The 22,035-nt window shown below is 43.1% G+C and overlaps 1 protein-coding gene across 4 annotated transcripts in view; it reads right to left on the bottom strand.

Moving 5' to 3' along the window:
• Prickle2 (prickle planar cell polarity protein 2) overlaps positions 1 to 22,035 on the bottom strand; it is a 339,873-nt gene that overhangs the window by 155,134 nt on the left and 162,704 nt on the right. The window contains exon 1 of one of the 4 annotated variants that reach the window (XM_075983449.1): positions 9,023 to 9,325. The exons of the other annotated variants lie outside the window; for them this stretch is intronic. The gene's annotated coding sequence lies outside the window, so the exon portion shown is untranslated. Of the gene's footprint in view, positions 1 to 9,022; positions 9,326 to 22,035 lie in introns of those variants that run through there. 4 annotated transcript variants of the gene reach the window in all.

The following is a 22,035-nucleotide window of genomic DNA, read 5'->3' as shown; positions in this document are numbered from 1 at the left end:
GTGCCTAAGGAACAATACCCAAGGTTGTCCTCCAACTTCCACAAAGGCAGGCACTCACGCATGCATGCACACACAAACACACACATATGAATTACTGAAGCGTCTGTAATTATATTTCATTTTTAAATTTGAGGATACAGGGACTTCAAGGGGATAAAAAAAAAATGGGTCTGACTTGTGATGTATGTACCTATCTGTGACCACGGGAATTCATGGCAAATTGGGAACTTGGCCCAGGTTTCCTGATTTGAATTACTGTGGTAGATTGAGAAAACTATTTTTCAAAGGTTTGTCTAGATCTTAATCCCTAGAACCTGCAAACATAACCTTATTTGTGGAAAAAGTCTTTGGAGATAAAGGGATTGCGATGAGGATATCATGGTGAATTACCCAAATGGGTCCTAAGCATCATCACGAGTACTTCACAAGAGGAAGGCCGGTGTGTCACATGGCAGAGAAGTCAGTGTACAGATTGAGGCCCATATGGGAGTGATATGACCACAAACCAAGGGCTGCCTGCAGCGATGGAGACGAGGAAGAAGACTCTCCCAGAGCATCTGAAGGAGGTACATCCCTGCTAACACCTTGACCTTCAAAGTTCTAGCTCCCAAACCCTGAGAGAATACTATGATTTTTCCTGACTGGCCAAGTTGCGACCCTTTGGAAGAGCAGTCCTAGGAAATCAATATGCTCCCCATTAACTCCACCTCCTCCAGCATCATCTAAAGGAAGATCCGGGGACTCCAGAGATTAGAGAAGCCACACAAAGTCTCTACTATAATTTCGGGCCTCACTCTTCATTGAGAATGGAGAATAATAATGTAGCTCTCTTCAGTGTTAACTGTCTCAGGATTACCTCATGAGGATCTATGAACACTGTGAGAAAGTGTTGCAGTAGACCATGCTATGCCAGTGAGATGACCCAAGAGGAACAATGGCCTATGAGGTCGAGAGCCTGGGGTTAGAGCTCATTAATAGAGCATGGGATTAGCATAAGCGAAGCCCTAGGTTTAATCCCCAGCAATCAAAAGAAAAAGATTAACAGTTACCATCTGTCAAGCTTGTAAGAATTTTTTTCTAAAGCCTTCTTATTGTGCAGTAACAGTAGTTATATAGCAAGAGTCAGCCTGGATGATGTCCATGGACCCATCCAATTCTCACATTCCCTTTCTTTAAAAAAATATTTATTATATGACCTCATATGTATGAATGCTTTGTCTGCATGCTTGTTCGTGCACCGTGTGTGTCTGATGCCCATGAAAGTCAGAAGAGGGTTGGATTCCTAGGACTAGAGTTAGGGATGGCTCTGATGTGGGTGCTGGAAATTCAACCTGGTCTGCAAGAGCAGCAAGTGCTCTTCACTGCTAAGCCAACTCTTCAGCCCTCTCACATTCTCTTATATGAACAATAGTGGTTTCCATTAGTCCAGACATTGCCAGTTTCACGTCATCACTAGAAAGACCCCTTCTTTTTACCCATAGCCCTAAGCAAGTAAAGCCTCAGGACCATTCCAATCCCGGTAACACAAGGAACAGTGCAAAAACAGTAAGCTAAGCTTGTGGGTTTCCAGAAACACTATTATTTCCTCTTTCCCAGGGAAGGATATTCACACCAGTATCTGCTGGGTTTTATTTATTCCGTCCTCAGACTTTGCAAGCACTCCAGCAGTGATACTGGGTAAGAGCTGGAAGCAGACTCCCGAGTCAGTATGGACAGGACGTCCGCAGTACTGTGTGTACAGTTCAATCTTTGTTTTTAGGGAAAGGCTTTGTCTGACAGATCCAAACATAAATATGTTTACTGCACTCTAAGTTCCAAAGGCATGTGAGGGAGTTGCAGTTGGTGCTAAAGACTTTGGAATTCCGCGTGAATTCCCCTGAACAGCTGCATCTGATGAAAAACTTCCTAGACAAGAAAGCTCAAAAGCCAAGGCTTCAAAGAAAGCCATTAGCCAGAGTGCCTTTTTTTCAAAGGTGATGAAACATATACACCCACTGCAAGGACACCTTCCTCCAAGAGGTTATAGACCTCCACCCAAGGTGATGATCGCTGACCTCACTTTGCAATTAAAAAAACTTGAGGCTCAGCAATGTTAAGTATAGAAACTTAGCAGGGTCAAGAAACACATTAATTTTTCCATATCTCAGGAAGTGGAGGAAAGAGAAGGGAGTAAATAATAAAGGTTTTAATTAGCCAACAACTTTCTTGCAGTTGCTATGTCAGGCAGTAGGCAAGGGAACAGTCAGAATCAATTTAGGGAGCTACTAATAAGTTACAAGTACTGCCAACAGTGATGAGACTCACAGGACAGAGCCGCTGGACTTCAAGGACTAGGAAGGATGGGCAGAAAGGGTCATGATCTCAAAAGCAAATGTTTCAGATCTTGAGGAGTACCTTGGAGAAAGGTTAATTAGAGAAGGCAGACAAGAAACATGTGAGCCCTAACAGGGGGAAATGAACTAGCACCATAAAAGAGGTTCTCCTGACATGATGGAATTTAAGACCTCAGAGGTGATAAACTGTGAGTTAAGAGATCTTTCCAAGAAGGCAGAAGGCCCAGTGTGGGGAGGAAATGGGTGATCACAAGCCCATGTGGCTGGAGCCTAGGCGCTAGTGGCTTGAGAGAGATGTCTTCTAGTAGACAAGGACCTTCTCTTGACGGAGTCGGAGAGTAAGAGTCACGGAAGAGAGTTTGTTCTTACTGCAGTGGGGAGCTGCCTGAAGCTATAGAGAGAGGAATGTTAAGGTCTGTGTTAAACGTTGACACGTGTGAAGGAATGTAACTACGTAACCAAGGTGAGATATGATGGTGACGTGGCTGAAGGTGGACACACAGATAAACACTACTTCCTGGCCTGGGGCTGTGATCAAGTGTGGAGGCAGTGAGCAGTGTCCATTGAGACACATATCCTTTCCATCCTAATGGGATCTGCACACAGCTAAATGCATGACTCATATGTGTAGCATTCGAAAAAATTTGACAAATGCCCAAATCCATGAAACAGTTCTTACTAAGACATAATACAGTCATAGCACCCCAGAAAGGTACCTCAAACTCATTTTCACTCGGTTTTCACGTGATACCCTCTCACCCAGTCTGCCCCAGTTTGGAATGCATTTTTGGAGAAGACGTTTTCAGACGATTACCCAAGTAGCTGGAGATGCCATAGGCTGACATGAGGAGGATCTGGAGATAGGAGCAAATCCAGGGCTATAGTATACAAGCTTGAGAAGCCTACTGAATACTTATTTTAAAAAAAAAGTTTAAAATAGACATGTGCTTATAGTCAGCCCTCTGAATTCATAAGTTACATATCTACAAATTCAACAAAACAAACAAACACCAGATTCAAAGGAGTTTTTTCAATGTGTCATTCCAAATAGGTACACACGTTCCCTGTTCCCATTATTATCTAAACAGTACAGCACTATAGTCGTTTAATTAGTATTTACCCTGCTATAGAAGATTAGGTTATCTAGAGATGCACGCAGGTTATATGCAAACACAGCACTTGGTTTGCAGGGATTGAGAATTCTGATTCTGGCATCCGTAGGAGTACCAGTCCCCTGCTGATACTAAGGGACAACAACACACATCTGGAGCTCAGAGGACCGAGGTCCAGGCTGAAGATAGGAACCTGCTGGACATTTCTATATGACAACATGAAGCCACGGGGGAAATGACACCAGCAAAGGGGCATTAAAAGAAGAAGAGTCGCCTCTTTTCAGAAGGATAAGAACAGGGCAGTCCAACTTCTGCAGAACTTAGAGGCAAGAGCAGCAAGGTATCCCAGATGAAAGGTAGGTAAAGTAAGTGGGGACACTGCCATCTACAGAGAAGCAGGAGGGGGTGACCCATCTGGAAGTACACTGCTCTCAGGGAGAGGCCCATCTCTCCACTCCTCAACTTGATTTCCCCATTACAGACAACGAAAGTGAGGTTCAACAGCGAGGCAAGTCAAAATGCCACTTAGCTCGTAGCTTCTCCTTCCGTGTGCTCTGCAGCACATCCAAAGGTGAGACTGGAAATGGATCCAGGGCCATAATAGCCTATAACACGCAAAGCCAAGGTTAAAGACATTTCTATCTTCCAAGGCCTCTCAGGTTTCAGATGCTGGTACAAACGCTGAGGCCTCCAGACAGACACATGGAAGACCACATGTGTCAAGATTCCATGAAACCTTCTCTGTCTTCTGCTGTAGAAACAATTCATCAAGAAGACACCCTCTGCACCACAGGAAGGAGACCGCAGCCATAAGGCAGCATGGGCACCTCTTCAAACTGTGTTGGAACAACTTTCACAGATATGCTGTAACTTCTATAGCCAGCACAGGGGTGATGTGGGCTACTTCTCAGACAGTGAAAACGAAGCCCTTGCGGGTAAGAGGTCTACATGTATCAAAATCTTACAGCGATTAAAGAAAACAAACAAAAAAAATAAACAAACAAACAAAACCCCCAAAAGTACCAGTCCTCTGGCCGGAAAGTAAGAGGAAAGAGGGGAAGCCAAGAAAGAAATCAGTCAGCAGACTGGAAGGAGGCGTCTCCTTGCCTCTCTATGCCTGTCTTTTTCTTTTTGGCAATAAGCCTTTGTATGTCTGCAGGATTCTTCCCAGAATGGAAGAGCATACAGACAGAGGAAGAACAAGAGGCTACACTGGGATCCTGTCATGGTCAGCAAAAGAGGTTCAGCCTTGCTGGGTTGGTAAGGAGTTGTCCTGGCTTGGTGGAGAGGAAGTGGCATTTGTGGAAAGGTCTATAGAAGGAAAGAGAATGCTAGAAAGAAGAGTCTCAATATATACATGGCCACCCATCCTATCTTGAGTTGGCTCCATCCAGCACTTGAAGGCTCCATGACCAGGAAGGTATGAATTTACTTCTTTTTAGTCTCCCTAAATTTCATAGCTCATTGCAGTCATGGGGTCCTCAAGGACTATATCTACAGAAGGTGGGCATTTTAGAGAGGATACTTTTGTAAGGGGGCAGAGTTTAGATAGCATCTGAGAATTAAAGACCTGAAAGCTATACTTGTGAGTATGGATGGTCCCAGGCTCAGGAAGGCCATTTAGTAGACTGGTAACCTAGGGAAGTGACTGGATTTCCCTGAGAAATGACATATTAATAGAATGGGCCTTTGGAAATTCTTGTTCTTATTATGGTTTTAAAATGGTAATGAACAACATGATTGTAAAGAGAAGAGTCCAAGGCTCTATACTGGATGTGTCTTAAAAGGCAGACTTCCAAATCATACCATAGACTTGTGGAGGCAGAGACTTCAAAGGGCATTCTCATACATGGGAGAGTCAGGGAGCATGCTAAAACATTTGGTCTGTGCTTGACAAACACACAGCTATCATACTGTGTATTACTGTTATCAACTATAATAGGCCATGGGGAGGTCTCTTTTCCCAGGTTGGATTTTCTAGTGTTCAAACAGGATTTATCCAAAATCCAGTGCAACAAACATTTGCTCATCCCTGGAAACTTGAACATGCCTCAGTTGCTAATAAATAAAGCATTTGGGCAATAGAGATAGGACAAGGCTATCATGACATACAGAGCAATAGTCCATTTCAAAACATAAAATAAAATAAAAAAACTTTGAATGACTACGGACAACAACCCAGGTGAATGCAGAATAATCTTGTACCAAGACTACTACAGACTTAAGTAGTCTTTTAAAAACGCAAAGCCAAGTAAACTTCAAAGTTATAATGAGCAGTGTCATATATAATACTGGGATGGAATGGCATCTAGGCTGGGAAACTCTTCTGTCAACTGACAGCCATGCACAGGCCTTACTACTTAAGGTCAAAGGTAAAGTGCTTCTCCAAGGCCCTAAGTCTCAGCTCACAGAATCACCCATGACTTTTGCCTGACGCTGATGTGTCTGCCCCCTGTGCTACCCCCTACACCTTTCATTCACACGGCAGTCATCTAGATTATAATATTAAAAGAAAAAAGTCTTGTTTGTCCCGTAGCAGGATATAAAACAACACAAAAGCCACCCAAAAGATCAGCATCTTAGCCAAATATTAAGTATCTTAGAAAAAATGTCTTTCCAGTTACATTTTGAAAAAGGAAAGTATATAAAAAATCTTTTTAAGAACATTGCATTGAGTATCAGCATATTTAACTAGGACTACCAGTCTGTGATTTGATAGTAAAAATCACCGTTCCCTCTGCTTTGACATATGAATACCACACTGTGTTTATAATCTCCAGCTTGTCCTATTTTATAACAGAGCTAGGAAGGGCTTAATGTGCCTGGGTAATTTTTAGGAATGATTAAGAAAGATATCTTGGGGAATAAAGAAACTCTGAGATTTGTTTTTCCACATTAAAAAGCACAGCTCTCTGCACACACAGCCACACAGCCCTGCCTTGTGCCTCTCACGTATCCCTGGGAGTCTTTTAATTGCCAGTTCTTCTCATGGTTGATGCTCTTCTGGGTAAACCCAACACAGAAGCACTTTGCTGCTTTGCAAATAGCCCTACAAAGACCATAAACACTGCCACCACCAAGCTGCTGAACACTGGGTCAAACCTTTGCATTGCTCCCATTCCTGAAGACATCTGTGTCCCGGAGGATAACAATCGCCGCAGAAAGGAAATATTGTGAAAAGAAGCCAAGAGTCCTTCCTGCCGAAGACGGTGGGAGGAGGCTAGTGGGGAAACAGGCTAGATACAATGGTCTCAGGAATAAATTCCATCTTATAAAGCCCAGGAAGGAGCCATCCCATCCAAAACAGCAAGGCGAGGAATCCTATCACTTGAGAGGCGAAGGGAGGAAGGAGGCTCATGAGTTCAAGGGCGGGAAAGGGGGAAACTCAGGAAGGGAATGTGAGAGTGAGAGCTATTTCAGTTTCTTAAATGGAGGTACAACTCAAAATAGTCATAATAAATAAAATTTAAAAAGGCTTATTGATGGAGAAGCTGAAAGGATGTAGTGAGGCTAAAGAGATCAACGGTGAGAAGACTGCGCAGTAACAGAGCTTTCTTGTGTTACATGCAAAGCTGCGGACCATCTGAGGCTGATTCAGGAAAATGCTCAACTCTCTTGGTAATTTCTGCAGACAGGACGTTCATCATCTCCAAGTCTCTCTCTCTCTCTCTCTCCTCTCTCTCTCTCTCTCTCTCTCTCTCTCTCTCTCTCTCTCTCTCTCTCTCTCTCTCTCACACACACACACACACACACACACACACACACACACACACGCACGCACGCAAAGATGCACACACACACACACACACACACACACAGATGCACACACACAGCCTACACCAAATGATTCACACTTTAAAATCCATCTCTGCCTTAGGAACAAGAATTTTTTTTCCTCTTGAAAAGCAGCCATGATTTGTTATTCTAACAAAGTGTTCCTTTCCTTCAAACAGAAATAAGTCACTCAGGAAGGCCGTGCTGCTTTCTGCTCTGCATTTCTTGAAACTTTCCTCCAGTCAACAGTTTCTCCTGGCAAGTCCTCAGAAATCCGTTGAGAGTTGGGCAGTCACCGAATAAGAACGCAAGCTTGTTTTCACATCCCCTATCTCCTTCTTGGCCCCATAGGAAGACGTTGGATGGTAGGATGACCAGAATTAGCGAGACATAAATTCTTCACTACTCAGGCCATTCGACACCTTTATCTGAATTGCTCAGTGGCTAGGACGATTTGGCAATTGATTTGAAAGAAGAAAGGCACACATCCTTCCCAAGCGCTTTTTTCCCCCTTCCTGTCTGTAGAGACTGGGCCATGTCTGTCTAATTACTCAACTAGCTGCCCAGATAAAAGCATCTGTGTGCAAAAGGCAGGGAACCCAAAGTATACAAATGATTCACACCACCTAAACAATTGCAAACGCAAGCCAGCCCAGCAAATGAAGGCTGCTGAAGCCAGAACAATTTAATACGGGAGGAAATGGAGTTTGGCAATCCATGCATCAGACGTTACTCCAATTTTGGAAGGCATGTCTTCCAGCTGCTTCCTCTTTAAAAATAAAAATACATAAATAAACTCTGATCCTCTGCATTACCTTCAACCATATTGCTTAGGTACAAATAAGCAAACAGATCCAGGTTGGGGAGCTGCCTGAATGCATCTTTTAAATCTAAGCCACCTGGAGAATCACCACCTCTCTCCATTAATTTGAATTTAAACTTTCCAGGGTGCAGTTGCCCAAGCCCTCTAGGCCGGCAGCACTGCAGGCTTCACTATTCCCTGACTCTCAGTCAGCTAAGAGGGTGTCTGAGGTGCTCTGGGCGAACAGAACTGGGCTCCTCATTCCTGCCAGCTCTCAGCTCTCAGCTCTCAGCTCTCAGCTCTCTCTCTCTCTCTCTCTCTCTCTCTCTCTCTCTCTCTCTCTCTCTCTCTCTCTCTCTCTCTCCCTCCCTCCCTCCCTCTCTCTCTCCTAGCAGACAGCTAGGAAGGGCAGGAGGAGAGGGGACTCCTTCTACCTGGATTCAGAGAAAACACCTGTACAGGTCCAGGGTTGATTAATGCTATACAGCCACACCAAGGTGCCAAGAAAAGAAATTTTAAAGTCCCAGCAACACTTTAACTTTTAGGGACTCTAAGCTCAAGGTATAAGGTATGAGGAAAGGCATAAACAATACGTAAAGGCGACCTTCGTGGAAATACTCAGAGTACTTCAGCCAGCTTAACAGAACAAGTAAATCGTCAGCAGTATATATTTTAAATATTTAAATGAAAGGAATTATAAGATAAAATACTAATTTAAAAAACAAATTCTGAGATTAACCCTACCACTGCCGCAGCCACCACCACCAAGTCCTAAATGGGGTAAGGTTAACCCTTTCTGGGGATCACAAAGTGGCTATAAGAAAGCCAGTGGAAGCACAATGAACCCCACTTAGCTTCTGGGGCAGGGCGCCTCTTCTCTCCCCTCCACCACATTCCCATGTCACTTTCTCATTGCCAGGCGCCTTTCTGTCCAGGGGAAGGCCCCGACTCTCCTCTGTCCAGGCATCCTTACTCCCCTGTGCTGGGTGGGGTCCACTCACCAGGCTCAGTCTCCCTTGGTCCGCTTGCCTGGTCACCACTACGACTCCGCCCCTGGGAAACTGCAGAGAGGCAGGGGAACCGCTGGGGACCAGCGAAAGGAGCAGCGGTTAAGGGTCTCTGCAGGATGTTGGCCGCCAAGGGTGCAGAGCCTGAGAGGGCCCTGCAGGGATTGCTGACAAAAGTGGGGACATTCCCGGGGCAGGAGCTGCTCTTGGAGCAGCCCTGGGTCCTGGAAAATTTCAGCGCCTGAGAGAGAAGCTGCAAGCTCTCCAGACGGCTCCTGGGCTGCTTAAAGGGACACTGCCCCACCTCCTACAGACGTTCATTGGTGAAACTTCCCAGCCGCGGGCCAATCGTAGGTCTGTTCCCAAATTGAGATTTAAATCTAGGGAGCTACAGCTTTAAAATTAGAAAGGGCTGAGAAACACTCAAACACCTCACTGTAGCAGGACACAGGCATCAAGAGCCCAGTGTGCATAGGAGCTGCTGGTATTAGAGCAAGCAAGAAAGAAATGGGCCAGGCACACGGGACTAAATTCCTCATTCCCGGCCCACGGGTACACTACACACGCTCAAGGTCTTCCTTGGGGAAGCAGAGTGCTCCCCAGTCTCTGTTTAGTGTGCTTTCTGGCCCTCTACATACTTTTACCCCCCCCTTTTTTTTCTTAACCTGGCCATAGCAGTGCCAGGGTTAAAGTCTTAACATCCATCAACAAGACGTCTCATACCCTGCCTGTAACACAGTGAGCTTCCAGGCAATAATTGTTGATTGACTGAATAAATCAACGGGATTGACTTATTCAAGGAATAACAGCGAAGCATGTCTGCAGTGGGCATGCTGATACAACTGTTAATTAAGAAGCAGTGTTTATTTCAGGGCTCACGTCTGACCCCAGTCTCTCATAGTTAACCTGAGCCCGTGCTGCCTCTCAGCAACGCACAGTCACTTTCTATACGCTGGGGACTGTGAAGTAGTTCCCAGCACAGCTACAGAGGAGACCAGTGGGTGCACCCACAGATGCTTCAAGTAGCAAGAATTTATAACTGGGCTTATATAGGGACTCTAACAGGAGTATAGGTCTGACTGCTGGTTTTACTTCCTAGAAAATGGTTACTCAGAAGATAAAAAGGAACTAAGAATCAACTGCTGGCGGCCAGCTGTGCCGGGTCTCAGGATGACCAATGAAAGATGAAGCCCTCAACCCAAAGGCACTCACCATAGGGGAGAATGATGTGGAGGGGTGGAATGAAAAACAGATACAGCCGGGCAATGGTGCCGCACAATTTAATCCCAGCACTCGGGAGGCAGCAGCAGGAGGATCTCTGAGTCCAAGGACAGCCTGGTCTACAAAGCAAGTTCCAGGACTAGTTCACAGAGAAACCCTGTCTTAAAAACCTAAAACCAAAAATAAATAAAAATAGATTAATTTTAAAAAGATAGACAGATAAATAAAGGGGATTACATGAAATGAACAAAGCAAGGCAGACAGAATAGGTGAATTTTCTCTAATATGAAAGTGGCTGAAAACAACTATTCCAGAATAGGGAACTTGGTACATAAATCATCGTACATCATATAATGGGATACTATACAGCTATGAGGAAAAAAGAAGCAAAGCTAAAAGCATCCATGTGACATGAACTTCAAATGAACTGTTAGGTATATAGTTCAGAGAATGAAATATATACTTGTTGGCATAAACAAATCTCCAAGTTTTATGCATGTAGATTCATATTATATATGCACAAAATGGCTTTATAAATATGCTTAAGAAAATAACAAAAATTAGTACGTCTAGCAAAGTGGTTCAAGGGCTGAGCAGATTCCAGATGGAATTAATATTAATAAAGAAGATTAATATTTTAATACATATCCTTGTGTTAAATGATAAGAATGACAGCTGGAAAAATCCAACTTTTAAAATATCTAGACATGTCACAGGTATGCCCAGCCTTTTGACATTGTGACTCAACATTGTCACCTACAAAAATCATGCTCAAGAACCTTGCAATCAAATTATAAAGAAAGTCCCTCTCCCAAATTCTTATCCCTTCAACACGTTTATAACTTTGGGTTGGGTCCATTCATAGCTTTCCTGGGGTGCATGCAGTCCCCTGGATCATGGGTTGGGCATCCCTGTCAAGTAGGTAACAAAAACTTTTAAATTCTTAACTAATTTATAATAAGGGCAGGGAAGCACCCATGTGGTGAGATAACCAGAAAGAAGTAAGTGAGAAGCAGGCCAAGTCAGCCTACAGCTATGAGGTAGATGGCGGGGTGACAGTCTGCTGGGATAAGGTTTGTCCTGGATCTCTGTGGGCTGTGATGATCATTATCATCACAGAATCTAGAACATTTTCAGTATCATCTAGAACAAACTAGGAGACTGGGAGACCAGCTTCTGTGTGAAAACCCCAAATTTCTCCATTTTGTCCTCCGCCTCCATCTTCTGTCTTGTGTAAGCTATTTCCCATAAAATATTCCAGTCCTCAGAAATGGCTAGGGGTAAAAGTAACAGGGTGGCCATCTGGAAAGTACAGATAACCGCAGAGTGTCCCCACCCAAAGGTCAGATAATAAGAAAACTTGAAAAGCAACAGCAAGGTTCAAAAATAAAATCTCTGAAAAGTCCCTAGATATGAGCCAATGAGGATTGAACCAGTCACTCCACATCCTGTGAATGTAACTTTTTGGGGGTTTGCCTTTAAATTAGGCCCTCTAGAAGGGCGGGTACCTCCTCTTGTCACTGCTGTGTCAGTTGCTTTGACGAGGTCCCTGCCGGCTTGTAATTGTGCACTCAATAAACCTGGCTTTGCGTTTCAGTGAGTTGGTCTCTCTGGCGGTCTTTTGGGATTCCCACGGACTGGGCATAACACTGGGCACATCTGTGAAGAAGTATCTAGACTATTAGATTTTGTCCTTGTCTGTGTATCTTAATTAGATTAGCTGGGGTAAGAAGACCCATCTTCCATAGGGTGGGTCTAAACCGGGGTGTAGGTCCTGGAATGCATACAGAGGAGAAAGCTAGCTGTTGTGGGATATTTCTTTATACCGTGTGAAGATGTGTCATGGTGGTTGGTCTGATAAAGAGCTGAATGGCCAATAGCTAGGCAGGAAGAGGATAGGCAGGATTTATGGGGACAGAGAGGTCTTGAGGAAAAAAGACAAGTCCAGCTGGATGCAGAGGAAGCAGGACATGTAAGGAGAAGAAGCAGGAGGAGAGGTAAAACACGTGACAGTACACAGATGAATAGAAATGGGTTAACTTCAGTTAAAAGCAAGCCTAAGCTAAGGTTGAACTTCCATAATTAGTTATAAGTCTCTGTGTCATGATTTGGGGGCTGGTGGTTCAAAAAAGCCTGCTAGAGCTGGCTGAGTAGTAATATTCATCAGTCTCTGCTTACACACTGTGTCCAGCTCCTGGCACCAGGATGCCCCTCCCACATCATCATGGACTGGATCCTCAAACTATAAACCAAAAGCCAAAATAAATCCTATCCTCTAAAGGGTTTTTTATTTATTTATTTGTTTTTGGTTTTGATTTTTGCTTTTTTTCCCCAGGCACCTTATCACAGAAACAGAAAAAGCAGCCAACACAGGCCTGGATTTTAATGCATGCAGGAGATCCACAAGGCCTTCCAGGAAGACTCATTAAGGGTGAATGAGTCTGCAATGAATATAGAGATGAGAAGACCGTTAACTAGGTTAGTGAAATCCGTATCTCCATACGGGTTCTTGGTGAAAGGAGAAAATTTACCCCAGAGTTAGGAGCCTGAGGCCCGCAGCATTCAGGAAATTTGGAGTGTGAAAATCGAAAGGCTGAATCAGGGATTTCTGAAGGAAAACTAACATCAAATCTAGTTTTGTTCATGAAACACTAAGAAAGCCCTACCCAAGCAAAAAAAAAATTTTTGAATGCCCTTAGGGATCTGATGCTCAAATTCAGGCTATTTGCAGATAAGGAAAGCAGTAGTTCCTACTGGAAAACCCCAGAGCATCTAAGGACCTAGCAAAGTCACATGTCAGCTCACAGACTATTTGATAAAAAGGATGTAAGAAACTGGAGAGAAGTGAGAACTGAGGACATAATGGCTAAGAATTTCCAGGCATTCATAAAATGCACAAATCACACTCGAGAATCAGGATGTATCTCAAATAAAATAAACAGAGAAAACAGTCATGGATTAATTATTCATATGGCTACAGTAAATTTAAAAAAAACTGACGCAGGGGAAAATGAAACCGTCCTATAAGGCAATGTCAGAGGGGAGCGAAGGGCTCAGCAGTCAGGAGCTGGGCAATGTTCCGCGTGTGCAGCTGGAAGGCATTTCCCTGCTCTTTCATCTGCAAACACAATGAAGACCAAATGACAGCAGCTCCTCATACCTGCACTTCATAGATGGTGTCCAGGTACCGGGCAAAGTGGCAGAGATACTCTAGGAAGGATGGATATATTCCGTCACTGCAGAAAACCAGCAGAAGGACACAGAGAAAGAATGCAAAGAGCCATGAAGCCAGAACTCCTCGCCATTGAAAATCTTACCCACCAGAGGTCCATTAAGAATGCAGAGCATGTCACAAGGGAAGCTGTGCACAGGAGGGTCAGCCCTGTAAAGACTCGCAAGAAAAGGCAGCTCTGTGGAGGCTTCTTAAAGGAAATGCCAAACTGGTATCTTCGGGGAACACTTCAGGGTTAGGCCTGGCTTGGGACCCCAGCATAGCCATTTACTATTTTCTGAGTTTTGCTGAGTCATGTAACGTCTCTAAGCTTCACTTACTTTGAAATGGATGCAATAGCACTAGTTTTAGGGTTGTTTTGAAACTTAGAAGACTGTATACTAATTTAGGAGTACCTGGCCTGTACAACTTACTTTTATAAAATGGACACTTAATATTATTATTGTGCCAACTACAATGCCTGGGTAGAAAAGAAAATGTTTTCTGTTGGCAAAGATATTTTTTGTCCTAAGAGCTAAAGAGGACGGTGACTTCAGCCTGTTTCACAAAACTGTGTGAAGACGTGGAAAATGCTTCCCGAATATCAATCTTCCAGAGGCAAGGTTATCATAGCATCAACACTCAGAGTCCTTGTCATAGAAGAACCATAACTACCCTTCCAAACAAGTACCAAGGTCTACATATGTTTGATTCCAAGGAAGTGATTTTCCTGCTTTGGCTGAAGCTGAACGCATAATGCAATTCTCTATGTCTCCCATTTCCAACTACTGATCAATGTGGAAGTGTTCAGAATCAAGTCAGGAAAGGATTCAATGCATCCTCCACAGTATTGGCCCCGGAAGTTCTCAAATGATAAGAACATAGGGTGGAAAGGAAACTCTCAAATGCAGCCAACGGTGCCATGTTAGAACATAAAGCCATCTAGTCTGGAGGAATGCACTGGATTAATGCTGGTGACATTCAAAGCAGTAAGCCTGCCTGCTCTTCAGAAGATGCAGTGAACTCTGAAGTCTTACAGAGAGAGCAAAGATTGGCAAGGACATGTTCTTCCATCCATTCTTTCATGCAGCCTTTAATGGCTATATATACACGATGTTGCAATATCTACCATGAGAAAGGATTTGCCCAGAGCATGGGTAAAAAGGGAAACATGAATAAACATGGTGCCTGCCTTCAGAGAGCATAACATGCTGAAATCTCAGCTCTTCACTTTAATTTACCCACACCCTCCTACATTCTTTCTGGACTACCCAATGGCTCTCCAACTTTTGTAAACCTTCCCAGCTATTTTTAGGATTGAGACAATACTTGTTTCAGGGTGGCAATCAGATTTCATCTCTTAGGTAACAACGCTCACTGATCAGTAGTGGCTTCTGGAATGCTGACTTACCAAGAAGTTGGAAGGTATATTCTGGCAGAGAAGTATACTATGATTGATTAGTAATGTCTGTCGTGTTACTGGATAGGAGTCGCTTGGCCCCTCTAACAATACTTCCCAATAGTCCAAACATCACACCCTCAGATGAGAAAACAAAACTAATCTTTCTTACTGTAGCATTTTCAATTCAACAGCAATAGCAGAGGCAACCAAGAATTTCCATATCTAAAATGTATGTGTGTGTGTGATGTTGTGTGTGTGAGGGGGGAGACAGAGAGAGAGAGACAGAGAGAGAGACAGAGAGAGAAATATATAGTTTAAAATTTTCTGATGGACTTTAAAATATGAACTGAAATCCTTCACCAGACTTTATATTCTGTGACAAACCGACTAAAGGAAAACTACCCATTCTGATCCCTCCAGGAGCTACATAGAATATCTCCTCCTCATTACACACACACACACACACACACACACACACACACACACACACACTATATCAAACACATATAGTCAGAGTATGCTTGAGGATTTAAAATGCATCAGGGAGAAGGAATGTCTATTAAGTGAATATATTTCAGAAACACAAAACGAATACACAAAACAGCAGATAACATGGTATTTAAGAGAGGACAAAGGTTTTCATCACGTTATTCCATTAAACACTATAGATATTATCAGCCAACAAGGAAAAGAAAAGCTGTTATTTCTTTTCATACAGACACTTTATATCCGCAGGGCTCTGTAACACTATCTATAGAGATATGGCCTGTCCCTGTTAAGCCACTCCACTCTCAATCAACACTCCCAACCATCACCCACCCAACCACAAAGAAGCCAGGTTCCCTACTGCAGGGGACAGAGTGGTACAAATGACAACAGATAAGCAGTGAGCCCGACCCCAGACTGGTTCAGACACAAAGAACAAATTGTAGCATTTGATTAATATGCCAGCTCTTCTGTCATGCCAACTGCAAAGTGAACTTTATGGAAAACTAGCTCCTTGAGAAACAGGTCTAATTAATTCAGTTATATAAATGCCGATGGAATATGGGGCGGGGGAGTAGAGAGAGCTAGAGAGCAAAAGAGGAAGATAAGGGTGAAGGGGAGCAGAGAGGAAATGGGTGGAAAGGAATGAATAAGAGAATGTGGAAAGGGTGCCTTAGGGAACTGTGGAGTGCAGCTTGACACTTCAGAAGCTCTGTTCCGGTTTAAGACAACATGAGGGGAGCATATTCATATTTTGATAGGATCCACTGTCAGTGATATAAATAAGTAGATAATGACCTGTGTGAGCTGGTGAGGTGGCCCGGTAGGTAAAGGCACTTGCCTGACACCGTGAGTTTGATCCCCAGAATCTCCCACAAGTTATCTCCTGACTTCAACATGTACCTGTGCCACATGAACACACACACACATACACACACACACACTAAATCAATACAAGATGGCCTGTGGTAAACAACTCAGCAGTCCATACATTGCTTAAGACTAGACCTACCCCTAGGCTATTTGCGTAATACTCTAAAGATGTCTACAAAATATGATTTTACTAAGTGCCATGTTCATGTTGCATATATGTTATATCTACTTTAAGTTATTCATAATAAATTGTGATAATATAGATATTATAGTACTACTAGTGATTACTACCAAGTAGTTCAGATGCAACCAAAAGGTAAATTTCAAATGTAACATGCAAGCTAAAACAGACAGATCAGAAAGCTACATTCTAGATGGTTCTATTATATGATATCCCAGAAAAGGCAGAATTACTGGAACAACCCAAAAGTGGATCCATAGTTGCCAAGAGCTGAGCATGAGAGGTGACATTGAGTAACATGAAAACCTGGGGGAGACTTAGAACTGATCAATATGTTGATTGTAAAGATGGTTACATTTGTCAAAACTAATGAAATTGGAAACCTATGAGTGAATTTTGCTGCATGAAATATTAATAAACAAAAACTTAAAAAAAAAACCAAAACACAGACCCATTTCCAGTTGTCATTTTGGCTTTCGTTTTTTTCTGTATTGAATATTTTCTGTTATCTCATTCATTTCTACTAAGATCTTTTAAAAATGATGACGATGTAAGTAAGCAGATGATTAAAAAACCTCAAATAGTTAATTAAGAAGCACAGACTGACAAAGGCTGTGAAGTTGCTCCTCCCGAATTCAAAGGGAGATGATGACATTTTGGAATCCCAGTCTCCAGTGAAATTTAGTCTTTGAGATAGATAATTACAAGATTTAGAAGACCAAAAGACTGTTCCTTAAGCAATGTATAATGATGCCAGTTATGGAATGAATTGGTACTGAACCACCTACCTACCATTACCGCCTCACACTTTAGGATACTGTACTGCACAGTGGAAGCTCTTGAGGGGAAGAAATAGCACTCATAGCATGTCTAGTACTTAACACAGCAGGGACTTCAAAACAGTACCCATAACACGAACAAAACCTCCCTACAGTGTACTCAACTTCATCCTCTAGGCCAAACGTGCCTAAGCCTGTTCAGTGTGTCCCGGGACAGCTGGGTCCTTCCTTTAGCTCTTCGCTGCTGAGAACTGGCAGCTACCCATCTCCCAGTTTGGAGCTAGTGTTCAAGTTCATCCCTTCTCTATTCACAACTCGAGTTTTGTCTTCGATCAGCCTAGGTCTACTGAAGACTGCTTATGGGACATGGGTTCAGATCTCTGACCAACCAAGCTGCTGCTAGGTGAGATGTAATTCTGCTAGAAAGCACCCAAGCTTTTCAAAGAAACATACAGAGACACAAAAGGCTAAAGAAAATGACACCTGAAGCTTGCTTTGGCATACTTAGGGAGGAGGAGGAAGGGTGGGGAGAGAGAAGATGGCTATACAACAGAACAAAGGAAGCAAACAGAGCAGAATTCTGATAATTCTATACCATGAATTGAAAACCATTAATAGCAGAACACATTTTTTTTTATATAAAAAACCCTACTATTTCTATTATGAAGCCTTTGCCTTTAGGGTTCTTCCTAGGACTGAATCTAGAATCAATGCTCCTAAATTTACTAGCCCATCTACGAGTAGTTTCTTTTCACTCCTATAATTATCAAATTCCAATTACTATGACTTGGGTAATTATAATGTTGAGTGTTATATATCTCAAAATTATTTATATCAAAAGAAAAAATGATTGCGGGCAACACTGATAGCCTGAACTTACAAGCTCTGGAGGAACAACTGTCTTGGGCAGCAGGAAAATTATCAGGCTGTAAAAAAGACCATCTCCACCCTGGCGTGATTTAATTCCCTAGCAAATTATGCCAGTGAGACCATCGGGAGGGCCAGGAGCTGCCGAGCAGAAGATCAGACACTTGGGGAGCAGAATTCACATTTAGAGGATATATTCCGTGTGTGTGTCGGGAGGAGGGGTTCTGGATAATTATGTCTCAGAGTAATTGACTCTCTTGAAGGAAGTGAATACCTGTCAGAGATGACAAGAGCCATGTCCAGGTCCACAGCAGAGGACACTAATGATCACAGACCAGCAGGCCCTGGAACAAGCCCCTGAATTATTTCCCAATGCACTTTTCTCTGGAAGGAAGCCCTGAGTGATCCAATGGCCCGAAAAGAAAAAAACCTTTTTGTTTCCTGTACAACTCAAGGGACTGAGTCATCTTTCTTCACCTATGCTTACGGCCAGCTTGCCTTTGGATCAAAATTACTTTTGAATGCAGAAAAGATAAAAGAACAAAGAAGAGAGGAAAGAAGTAAAGGAGGAAGCAGGGAGGAAGGGAAGGGGAAGGGAGAGGGAGAAAAAGAAATGCATGCTGTTGGTCATTTTCAGAAACCATCGTATTTTCAGGGCTGTTCTTCCTGCTTTCTTGGAAGTTCTAAATGTTCTGCCATTCATGCACATGGCCGCTCCCTCTGAAGATGCCCCCAGAGCTGAGAGGAGAGGCACCAGCTCAGTTTTCTCTGTGGCAGACTCCCAGGTCTGTTCTTTCTCAAGTTTATCTGGGACCTCTGTGCCTCTCAGCTCCTCTACTTTGCAAGGTCAACTTCATTCTCCCCCTTTTTGAGATGTATCTCTTTTTTTCTCTCTCTCATGTTTTTAAGACAGAGTTTCTCTGTGTAGCCCTGGTTGTTCTAAACTCACCCCTGTAGACCAGGCTGGCCTTGAACTCAGAGATCTGCCTGCCTCTGCCTCTTGAGTGCTGGGCTTAAAGGCGTGCACCACCTCATCTGCTCCAAGGCATCTTTTCCCCTCTGCCAGTCTCTGTTCTATGCGCAGGTCTTTTCCATAAATCAAGCACATGGATTCTTTGCCTGTACTGGCTTTAGTTTCTGCAGTGGTGCAGAAAGGTAATAAGCACAATGAAGTGGACGAGGAGGGGGAAGGAATGGAGAGGGCATGGCTGACCTCAGAGCTTGCCCCCAGCCCAGAAAGTTGCCCAAAGTTTTGTTATATCATGTGTCCCTACTGGGAATGCCCACCCTTAAATCTTACAGACCCAGGTTTAATCTTCCACTAGAAGCTGGTGCATGTTTCTTCTTTCGGGTGAGTCGTTTACTGAGACTTCCCAGACAGACAGACACCAGACACCATTTCCCCCTCCTTTTACTCCTCTCCACAGCTGAATAGCTTCAGGATACCCCAAGCACTGTTTATTTCTCAGTCCTTGCTGCTGAGTCCTGTTCCTCGCACACCCTCCTCTTTTCTAGACTTAGGTACCAGCCCATCAAACAGAATTCCCACAGGAAGTCTTGTTTCTTCTCCCTTCAGTTAATCCCAATCCAATCATACACACTGTGGCTATGGCGACTGCATTAAGAGGCCCCTGTGAATATATCACTACCTACTCAACACCTTTGCTGGCTCCCAATGTCCCCAGTTCCCAATCTGTACATTGTGCTTAGCTGTCCTTTGTGCAGGTCTTCCACCTGAAACACAACAGTGCCTGCTTACCCTCCAACTCTCATCTGGACCATCTAAGGAGTCTTCATTCACTCCAAAACCCACTGAGCCCCATCTACAGACTAGCACAACTGCAGCATGCTGCCGAGCACACAGGAAGTAGCCAATAAATACCTTTTGCATAAAGGAGTGTCAAATTTGCAAAGGCAATGAAAATGTCTAATGAATGGAGTCTATGGAACCAAATCAACTCGTGAAACTGTGTTGATTTCTTCTTTGAAGTCTCAGAATCTCCCTCCTGTGTCTTCACTGGGCTAACTTTGAAGGCAGGACTTCTATGCCTGGGGCAGATCGCTTATTCTCTCTGAGCCTTAGTTTCCTTGCTGATAAAAGGAAAATGGTAAGTTCTGTTTCACGGTGTTGTTATGATAAGAAGCTAGGAATGGATTGGAAAAGCAAGCACGGTGTTATGTGAAAAGTGTCCCAGCACCTCTGCAAGTGGTGACTCTGCAAGTTAGGGAGGGGAACGTGGAGACTGGGTGTCATTTCCCAGAGGACATAGCTTCAGGGAGAAAATAGGGGAGCTAAAGCAATGTGCACCTCTAAATCCAACACCTTCCTTTCCAGTGAAGATCTCGTAGCTCTGTGGACTTGCCATTCTGTTTTTATTCTGAGTTCATTTAGCTTTAAGATCACAGTCTTTATTTTAATACACACTGCATTTTAACAAGTAGGTCAAAGCCATTTTATACTTGCAATATGATTACCATAGTAATCGCTGTATTTTATAGCTTGCAAAATGCTCCCAGGGAGACCAACAGGGACAGCTACAGTTTGTAACAAAAATAATAATTTCAGCTCTGCAGAATAAGCTCGTCTTAAAAACTCTCTTGTTGCAAGTATTAATTTTTGAGGCTCCCACAATATTTGGAAACAGCCACACTAATGACTAACCAAAGGCATCCTCAAGAGCAGTTAATTTCAGTGGCGTTATGTTTAGAGAGATGATAACAATAATAATGAAAATAACAATAGTGTCTAATACTTTTAACATGTTGAAGGAAAAGGTCTGCAAAACACTTTGCACAGGTTCCCTTTTTGCACTTCAGTTCCTCAGTAGTCCCTTCTCATGGTAACTGAATTTGACCATATGACTTGCTCTGACCAATAGGGTGTTGGCAAATGTGATAGCAAAAAAGATTTGGAAGAACATTCTGCATTTGAGCTTTGCTGTCTTGGTGCTGAGGCTAATGTGACTACAACCCCATGCTCGACCTGTTATCACATAACACAAACAAGCAAACTCACCCTCGCCTATCCACCCATCTCTAGCCAAAGCAGCCCAGGACTCTTCAGACAATCAAACCCATCAACCAAATTTCAGGGTGTTTTGTTACACAGCATCAGCTAACTGATCCAGTCTTTACATTGTGTCAGATAGCCTTCAAAGAAGTTTACATAAGTTAGCCTATTTATTCTTGCACATCAGTTCTTTGGGAATAATACTGTTACTTAGCACACAAATGGGGGGGGGGATGTAAATCCACAGAGATCTTGTAATTTTGTCCAGTGTCACATGGTTACAAGGTAACAGACTCTGAGTCCAGGCAGTCTGTGTTCTGGAGTTCTGATTTTAAACTAGACAACTCTGACTCTCAGATGCATTTACTTTTGTCTTAAAAAGCATTGATTTTGAGGAGTGGGAAGACTGCTCAGTGGGTAAAGTGTTTGTCATGCATATGTGAGGACCTTAGGTTGAGTCTCCAGAACATAAGTAAAGCAGGACAAAGCAGTGCATGTGTCTAAGTCGGATGCACTGAGCACCAAATGGGAGGTGCAACAAAAGAAGACTCCCTGGAAACTCACAAGCCAGCTAGCCCAGCACACACAGTGGTAGTAAACAAGGAGATCATTCTTGTCTCAAGGAACTGGTACCCAAGGTTTTCCTGTTACCTCCACATGTGTGTGTATCTGTGTATGTGTGTGTGTGTACCACTTACTTCCATTTTCCATGAAGTTATAAAAAACTTATATAATATGAACAACTATTTCAATTACCAAGACCACAAAATATTATTTCCTAAAAGAAATGTCATAAAACACCCCAAAGGCAGATAAAAATATTCTCAACCATCCATACACCAAATTCCATCCAAAAATTCTGTCACATACCACTTTTAGAATGAACTTTGAAAATATAGGATAAAAAATATCTTCAAATGGATTTTATTGTTAAGAGGGGGTTTATGAAATTCCTCTATTTATCATATCTTTCATTT

Source organism: Microtus pennsylvanicus, chromosome 8 (assembly GCF_037038515.1).
Source record: "Microtus pennsylvanicus isolate mMicPen1 chromosome 8, mMicPen1.hap1, whole genome shotgun sequence".
NCBI classification, from domain to species: Eukaryota; Metazoa; Chordata; class Mammalia; order Rodentia; family Cricetidae; genus Microtus; species Microtus pennsylvanicus.
This window is presented reverse-complemented; position numbering and strand designations above follow the sequence as displayed.